This window comes from Mus caroli, chromosome X (genome assembly GCF_900094665.2).
Source record: "Mus caroli chromosome X, CAROLI_EIJ_v1.1, whole genome shotgun sequence".
Classification (NCBI taxonomy): Eukaryota; Metazoa; Chordata; class Mammalia; order Rodentia; family Muridae; genus Mus; species Mus caroli.
In genome coordinates this window covers 99,932,826-99,941,842 of record NC_034589.1, presented here as the reverse complement: position 1 = coordinate 99,941,842, position 9,017 = coordinate 99,932,826, and the positions used below count along the sequence as shown (strand labels likewise).

At 42.4% G+C, this 9,017-nt stretch overlaps 1 protein-coding gene across 15 annotated transcripts in view; it reads left to right on the top strand.

Moving 5' to 3' along the window:
- Atrx (ATRX chromatin remodeler) overlaps nucleotides 1–9,017 on the top strand; it is a 133,572-nt gene that overhangs the window by 8,937 nt on the left and 115,618 nt on the right. The gene's annotated exons all lie outside the window — the stretch shown is intronic.

Here is a 9,017-nt window from a genome sequence, read left to right as displayed (position 1 = left end):
AGCAAAATCTTGCTAGTGTATGCAATGGTGTCAGCGTTTGGAAGCTGATTATGGGATGGATCCCTGCATATGGCAATCACTAGATGGTCCATCCTTTCGTCACAGCTCCAAATTTTGTCTCTGTAACTCCTTCCATGGGTGTTTTGTTCCCATTTCTAAGAAGGTGCACAGTGTCCACACTTTGGTCTTCATTCTTCTTGAGTTTCATGTCTTTTTGGTTTTTTGAGACAGGGTTTCTCTGTATAGCCCTGGCTGTCCCAGAACTCACTTTGTAGACTAGGCTGGCCTCGAACTCAGAAATCCATCTGACTCTGCCTCCTGAGTGCTGGGATTAAAGGTGTGCACCACCACCGCCTGGCCTTTTGTTGTTGTTGTTGTTGTTGTTGTTGTTGTTATTTTCTAAGTTCCTTCTGGAGCTGAGGAGTAAACCCCCAGGGTCTTGAACTTGCCTAGCAAGAGCTCTACCACTGAGCTAAATCCCTGACCCCAGTTCAGTTTTTTCTAAGAGTGCTTTACCACTATTAAAAGATACATTGCCATACATGTAGCTGCTATATAAAAAAAGTTAGGAAATTGTCCTTGGTTTTACAATGACAAAGGAAAATAAGTAGCCAGGTGGTGGTGTCACATGCCTGTTAGTCCCAGCACCTAGGAGGCAGAGACAGGTGGATTTCTTTGAGTTTGAGGGCAGTCTGGTCAACAGAGTTTCAGGATAGCCAGGAATACACAAAGAAAATCTGTCTTGAAAAATGACATTTTTTTTTTTTTTTTTTTTACAGCCGAACAAAGTATGTAAGGAGTTCTATGCTGTTGGGTTCATTTGTTCCTGGACTATAAAGAGTGGAATAAGCAGGTCACTAAGGGAGAAAAGGGGGTCTTTTCTCAGGACAAGTACTTCCTCCTGACAATCTCCATTTGAAGTTGGCCAAAACAGAAGATTGGCTATTCAGTTTGAAGGAAAGAAGCCCAGTATGCTTGTCCATGGACACCAATTGCTTTCTGTACATACAGGAAAGGAGCAGGGAAGGGGAGGGGGAAGAACGGAGAAAGAAAACTTCGGTCAGAGTGTGCTGGGACCAAATCATGGCTTTCTATTGAAGAATATGTTTTTGGTCTATAACACAATCCTGGGGTAAAATAGCAGCTTCCCTTTTAGCAGACAGCTCCTGTCTGCTGCTGGCATGAATGAATCCTCTGGTCATCTTCCATTTCTAACAGTTGTGTCTGCTTCATTGATTGATTGCCTATTAGGCCAGGAGCTCATCTGCCTCACTGGCAAACTCTCTTGTTGCTAATAGGCTTTCCTTAATTCACGAACACAGGCCACAGGCCTCCGGCTTTCCCTGCACCACAGAAGCAGCCTGTCCTAGACCACCTTCAGGTTAACATAGTTCTTGTTCTTAGGCTTGACTCCTTCCTTGGCTTTCTCCTCTGACATGGTGAGAGCCAAGAAACCCAAGTCCACACTGAAGGAACGCACAAGCAGTACCAGGGTTAGCAGAAGGAGGTGGCACTGATGGACCCCAAAACCTAACTATTTATTTATTTTTATATTATGTTTTATATTGTTACTTTTAATAGTGTGCATTTGTGTATCACCTGATGTAAGTGCTAGGATTTGAACTCAGGTCTTCTGGATGAGCAACAAATGATCCTTATAACGAATGAGCCGTCTTGCCACCCCGTCCCCATTTTAGACATGGTCTCCACTGTCTAACTCTGGGTGGCTTAAATCTTGCTATGTAGATCAGGTTGTTGTCAAACTCAAAGAGATCTCCCTAGGTCTGTTTTTCAAGTGCTGGGATTAAATACGTGTGCTACCACACTGCCTATTCTTTTTTTTTTTTTTTTTAAAGATTTATTTATTATATGTAAGTACACTGTAGCTGTCTTCAGACACTCCAGAAGAGGGCACCAGATCTCGTTACGGATGGTTGTTAGCCACCATGTGGTTGCTGGGATTTGAACTCTGGACCTTTGGAAGAGCAGTCGGGTGCTCTTACCCACTGAGCCATCTCACCAGCCCCCCACACTGCCTATTCTTAAAATAGCAGTTGTCTGAATTGAGAGATGTTAGTTAACGTCTTAGAAAGTGTCTGGTAGGGTGATATTACCAAGCAACTGCATGATAAGCCAATAATTTAACTACACTATCTGGGCAATATTTGTGTGTGTGTGTGTGTGTGTGTGTGTATGTATTTCAACTGAGTGAGACACTGCCTCAAAATGAAAAAGTAAAACAAGGGCTGTAAAGATAGGGTAGTGGTATAGTCATTGTGTAGCATGAATGAGGAGGCTCTGAGGGTTCAATCTCTAGTACTGCAAAACATTTGTGATCCTAATTTTTTAGACACTGGTTTCATGTGGTCTAATCAGACTCCTTGTACTCTCTCTTTTTTGTTGTTGTTGTTTTTTTGTTTGTTTGTTTGTTTTTTTGTTTTTCAAGACACGGTTTCTCTGTGTAGTCCTGGCTGTCCTGGAACTCACTCTGTAGACCAGGCTGGCCTCAATCTCAGAAATTCACCTGCCTCTGCCTCCCAAGTGTTGGGATTAAAGGCGTGTGTCACCATGCCCGGCTATGACTCCTTGTACTCTTAATTTTCCTGTCTTCTCCTAAGAGCTGTGGTTGTTTGTATTCAACTTTAACCCTGATTTCCTAATTTTGATCAGATTAAGTTTTGGTAACCTTTTATATAATTGGTCATGAGACTGTCAGTTATATATATTGTAGTTTTCTGTAGGTGAGTACATGCGGTGTGTGTGTGTGTGTGTGTGTGTGTGTGTGTGTGTGTATAAGTGAATATTTTCCGCTGCCTGTGGTGGTGCATGTCTGTCTAATCCCAGTTACTTCAAGGCTGAGGCAAGAGGATTATGAGTTCTAGACAAACCTGTGCAACACGGGAAGAATCTGTCTCAAAAAGCAAAACAACAAAACAGTATTTTTGGCTGGGTAGTGGTGGCCCACCCCCTTAATCCCAGTACTTGAGAGGCAGAGGCAGGCAGATCTCTTGAGTTTGGGGCCAGCCTGGTCTACAGAGTAAGTTTTAAGAGAGCCAGGGCTCCACAAACCCTGCCTTGAAAAAATGAAAAGGGAGCTCTGCTTATAGAATTTCATTTTATTTGCTTTTTGGGTTGTAGGGAGAAGGGCAGTGCTAGGGGAAGTTTGCTTATTCAGTGTACATACATCATTTTTGCTCTGAAACATAGAGGATTGTATGCAGACGTTTGGTTGCTGATCTGCTAGGTATTCTGTATACACACACACACATACACACACACACACACATACACGTGCAGACATTTGTTGTGGAGAGTAACCATTTTGCTTGAAAGTTGCTCATTTTGTTTGGCTCTAGATTTTGTTCTACTTTAGATCTATTGTATTTTTGTCTTTTTGTGGTTGAAATGATAACTCTGAAAAGACCTATTATTACTATAGCCAGTTCTTCTTACCTGGGGAAAGATTTTCTTGCCCTGGAAAAAGTTCTTTGAGATTTGCCCCGTAGCTGCTATTTTCACATCCTGATTCCTGAGAAGTCTGTTTTGGCTTAAAATAGTCATTCTGTTCCTGGTGTCTTCAACCCGCTATCTCTTGTTCCTCATAATTTTTGTTCAGAGTATTACTGTTATGATCAGTAACCTACACCGTATTTTGGGAGAAGGCCTTGCCAGTTCATCTAATAATACTTGAGTGTCAGTGAAGAGCAGAGGTGGGCGCTGTTATCCCTTCATTCCGCCACTCCCCAACCCCTCACTCTCCACTCCATCCTCCTTCAGCAAAGATGGCTCACTAAGGAAAGGTGTATGCTGCCAAGCCTGAATTTTGCCCCTGAAATGCACACGGTGGAAGGAGAGAACTGACTTACAAGCTTCCACGTGTACTATATATAGCTCATGCCACCTCCCCAGGACTGCAGGATTTCCTCTGCAGAGTCAGAGGTCAGCACACTGTGCGTGATCTAGCTACCATTTTGGGGCCCTTATTTGTTTTTTTTTTTTTTTTTTTTTTTTTTTTGGTTTTTCGAGACAGGGTTTCTCTGTGTAGCCCTGGCTGTCCTGGAACTCACTTTGTAGACCAGGCTGGCCTCGAACTCAGAAATCCGCCTGCCTCTGCCTCCCGAGTGCTGGGATTTTTTTTTTTTTTTAATGTAAAGTTCTATTGGAACTTACCCAAGCCTGTTTGCTTATGCCACCTGGCTGCTTTTGTAGCAACTACAAAAATAATTTTGTAGTTGCAGAGTTGAATAGTTGCCTCTTATGGTCTACAAAGCCTAAAGGAAGTGTTCTCTGGCCTTTATAGAAAGTTCACTGGTTTGTTCACTAAGTAAATGCAGGAAAACCACACCCAGCCTAGTAGAGTTCATAAAAAATACATGCATAAACATGTACTCATGCCAAACAATTATTAGCTACCTCAGCTCACCATGTTAGGAGCCACACCTAACTGCATCTTAACAGTTTTCCATTCGGTTTCTATAGCCTTCCTTCTGTCATTTTGCAGTAATTCACAACCTGCAAATGTTTGTTTTGAGACAGTCTTACTTTGTGGGGAAAGGAGATTTGAACCTCACCTTACAAAGACCATTCTGGCCTTAAGTGTGTCCTGATCCTCAAGTGAGTGTAAACTATGGTATGTGCTACCATACCCGGCTTAGGAACTGCTGCTCTTCTGAAGACCACTTCCACAGGCAAATTTCAGGTCTGTTTCCAAAGCACAGTGGCATACTTACGTGTTTGTACATTTCTGGATCTTGTGTAAAATTGCTATCATTTTGGACTTGGAAAGATGGCTTTGTGGTTAAGAGCACTGGCTGCTCTTCCAGAGGACCCAGGTTCAAACCGTAGCACCCACATGCAGTTCACAACTGTCTGTATGCTCGTCATGCCTTCTGGCTTCTGCAACCTTGCTCAAGTAAGGTGCATAGACATACATCCACAAAACATTGCATATGTAGGATAAAGGGAAAAAGCCTGCTATTGTTCCTTCCTTCCTTCCTTCCTTATTTATTTATTTATTTATTTAGGGTCTTGCTTTGTAGTTTAGCCTTCCTTCACCACCTTCCACTCTCAGTTTGCTTGCTTGTTTAGACAGGGCCTCACTCTGTACTACTTTGTCACCATCCCTTCCTGGTGCTAGGATTATATAGGCATGAGCCACCACACACAGGATTTTCATTTCAGCCAGCACCAGTACTTTCAGGAACTCATTTGTTATATTATTGGACTTATTGTTACATTGTAGAAAGTACTGATTCATTAGGTATTTTAGGAGTATTGTGAAAATCAAGGAAATTAATTGGCTATAAAGCGGATTAGTGTCAGACATACTAATTTCTCATATTATTACTGATTATTATTGCCATGTACCAGAAAATGTTCTAAATACACTGAACCAGATGGATAGGAGCACTGTCCCACAGAGTTTATATTGTTCTTTTACAAATCTCTTAGGATATGCCCGTCAAATTGCCATTTGAACAGTTATGTTTAATACCTGCAGGCTAGTGCTCCTGCCAGAACCTTTCTTTTTTTCCCTACAGTGAGTGATGGAAACTGTGGGCTCAAATTGTTAAGCCTGCTGGAAATAAGTGACTGTTGAATGTTCAGCCTATGTGGTACTTGTATATCACTTCCTGTAAGTCTTAGAGAATATTACAGAACAGGGGTGGACAGAATGTAAGAAATAGAAGTAGTAGCTACAGAGATGCTGTTCTTCCAGAGAGTGAGCTTACACGTGCACACTTACATACATAGGCAAACACTCACATGAATAAAAAAGGCTGGAAGAAGTGGAGTGAGGTAGAACTACCTTTTTTTAAGATTTATTTATTTATTTTATGTATTTGAGCACACTGTAGCCCAACAGATGGTTGTGAGTCTTCATGTGGTTGTTGGGAATTGAATTTTAGGACCTCTGCTCTCTCCAATTGTCTCCATTCTCTTCACTTGCTCAGTCCCTGCTCACTTCGGCTTAACGATTTATTATTATACATAAATACACTGTAGCTGTCTTCTGACACACCAGAAGAGGGTGTCAGATCTCACTACGGGTGGTTGTGAGCCACCATATAGTTGCTGTGATTTGAACTCAGGACCTTTGGAAAAGCAGTTAGTGCTCTTATCCACTGAGCCATCTCACCAGCCCCAAGGTAGAACTTCTTAAGACTGTCTCACTGTAGCTTTAATCTTTTCAATGCCTGCTTCTTTTTTTTTCCCCCGATGCAGGGTTTCTCTGTGTAGCCCTGGCTGTCCTGGAACTCACTCGGTAGACCAGGCTAGCCTCGAATCAATGCCTGCTTTTAGTGATGGTTCTTAAACGCTTTCACCTCCCTGCTAGACCACCACCTACCAGAGGTAGTGGAAAAGAAGGAATATGGGGAAGTGGGGCTGTTTAGAAAGGTTCTTTGGAGCATCTGTGTTGTCTGGAAATTGTCAGTTCAGTTCATAGGTTAGCAGGGGCAGCTCTACCCACTTGAAAACACTTCACAGGTACACTAGCAGTTCATTTTGATAGAGTCGGGATACCAAATGTAGATCAGCAGTGGTGGCACGACCTAGCAGAGACAATCAGGCCTCAGCTGAATTGGCGTGAGTCAGCAGGAGGGATTAAAACCAGCAGGGATGTCAGGAGAAGTCCTCTGTTGTGCATCTCTCAACAAAGTGAAGATGAGCATATAAGTGAGACCAGGAAGCATTGTAAAGCTAGTTCTATAAGCAAGCCCCTTTCACAATCTGCTGAGTCCTAGTCATACTCTCTGCAAACATCACTTGTCCTCCAGGGATCTTGTCTCAGCACCTAAGTCGGTATCAGCTGACATCACTCTGCTAATCCCAAGTCTGAAGAAGTGGCAAGAAGCCACAAAAACTTTTCTAGAAGTTTTTTTTTTTTGCTGCGTTTCTCTCTATGGGGTCATGACAAATTGAGCTCAACTAATACATGGGTGTCATTAGTGATAAATCCTTCACCATGTGCCCTTTTACATGTCTGCTTTAACAAATCATCCTTTCACCTGTGTCTGCTTCAGAACACATAATACTGGCACATTCCTTCATGAGTCTGCCACATTGAAACATCTCACTTGTGTCTGCTTCAGAACACTCCTTCAAGTGTTTGCCCCAGCAAAACACCATCTGACACAACTGACTTTCCAAAGAACCCTTAAGCTTCCACTTCGCATCACTGTTGTACTTTAGAAAAAGGTTTAAGCCGGGCATGGTGGCGCATGCCTTTAATCCCAGCACTCGGGAGGCAGAGGCAGGCGGATTTCTGAGTTCCAGGACAGCCAAGGCTATAAAGAGAAACCCTGTCTCGAAAAACCAAAAAAAAAAAAAAATAGAAAAAGGTTTATTTTTACTTATGCATATGTATGTTCTTTCTGTGTGTGCGCACTTGTGGTGGGTGCCTGTGGAGACCAGAAGAGGGCATTGGATCCCCTGGAGTTGGAATTACAGGAAGAGGATATGAGATGCCCAATGTAGATAGATGCTGGGAATGGCTCCTGTCCTCTGCAAGGGTAGTAAGTACTATTAACTTCTGAGCCATTTCTCCAGTCCTGCTGTTGCATATTTGATCCCACAGTTGTGATTATTGCTGTGGGATTAAGTATGGGCCTGACAGCATTAAGTTTTTTTTGGGGGGGGGGTTGTTTAGACCTCCATGAAAATGACTGCTAGGAGAGGTAAGCTCAAGAGGTACTACTTCTTTTTGTCAGTAGCCAATTAACTGTCAGTGGGGGATGGAGAGAGCCTTCTTTATTGGTGTGTAAATAATCCCTCACTAGGCCTTCTAAATAGCCCTAGTAAAACTTAACTGGAAACTAGAAGAGGGGCTAGGTTGGACGATGAAGGTAATCAGTGGGAACTGAAAGAGAATAGGACCGGCAATAGAGATGAATGATACAAATTACATATGAAATATAGACTATTATATATAATCAGCATACAATAATATAAAACTTGTACTAATATATATATTGGTTACTAATCTAGCCCTCTGCCTGGAAAATGGTTTTGGTCTTATCGAAAAGATATTTTAATATTCATTTATAGAAAAAATACATGTAAATTAAAATAAGTGTTTTAGCCGAGACTGGTGGGACATGCCTGTAGGCCAAGTTCTTCAGTGATAGAGGTTGGAAGAGCAAGAGTTTAAGGTTAGTGTCTTGTGTGTGTGCCCTAGGGATTGAGTCTTGGGTAGGGCTTCCTGTGTGCTTACCATGGGCTAACCTGCCAGTATAGAGAATGACAGTCTTCCACCTTTTCTCTTTCTCCCTCTTTCTGTTTTGATTATTTTTATGTATGTGGGTGTGGGTGTGTATGGATAGGTGGTCAATGCCTGCAGTGGCCAGAAGAGAATGGAGCTGTAGTTATAGGCATCTGGGAGCTGCTTGGTGTGTGTGCAACATTCTAACCTCTGACTCAGTGAAGTTCTAATCAATCAGCCTTTGCAAAGATAGCAGAGGTCGCAGCGGTCACGGTGGTCCATCCCCCCCCACCCCCAAGCCAGTGTTTCTGTCTTGCCCTGGCTGTTCTTCTGTAGATCAGGCTGGCTTTGAATTCAAAGATTTGCCTGCTTCTTCTGGGATTAAAGGCCTGTGCCACGACTGCCAGGCCAGAAATTCTTGTTCATGTTGTATATATTTGGCAACTGTTTTTCAATCCACTATTTGTGTTAGCCATAGTTATTTTACATCCTCAATCTGTTAATTTAAAATTCTCTATCATATCTGAGTTTGGTCTTGATGCTTACTTTGAATTTTTAGACAATGTTTTTAATTTTTTTTTAATTTTTTTTTATTTTTGCCCTGTAGCATGGCAGCCTGCCTTGTCTTTGTGGTTGGAAGCTAGGCATGCTGTATCTACTAACAGACCGAGGTAGCCCTCTGGATTTTAGTACCCGTTTTTGTTTTTTGGCTACCACTGTTGATGAAACTCAGCCTCATCTGCCACACAAGTGTTATGAGTTTCCCTGTACATTCTGGGAACTAATGAAGGTCCTCTTGAGGAGAAGCCAGTGT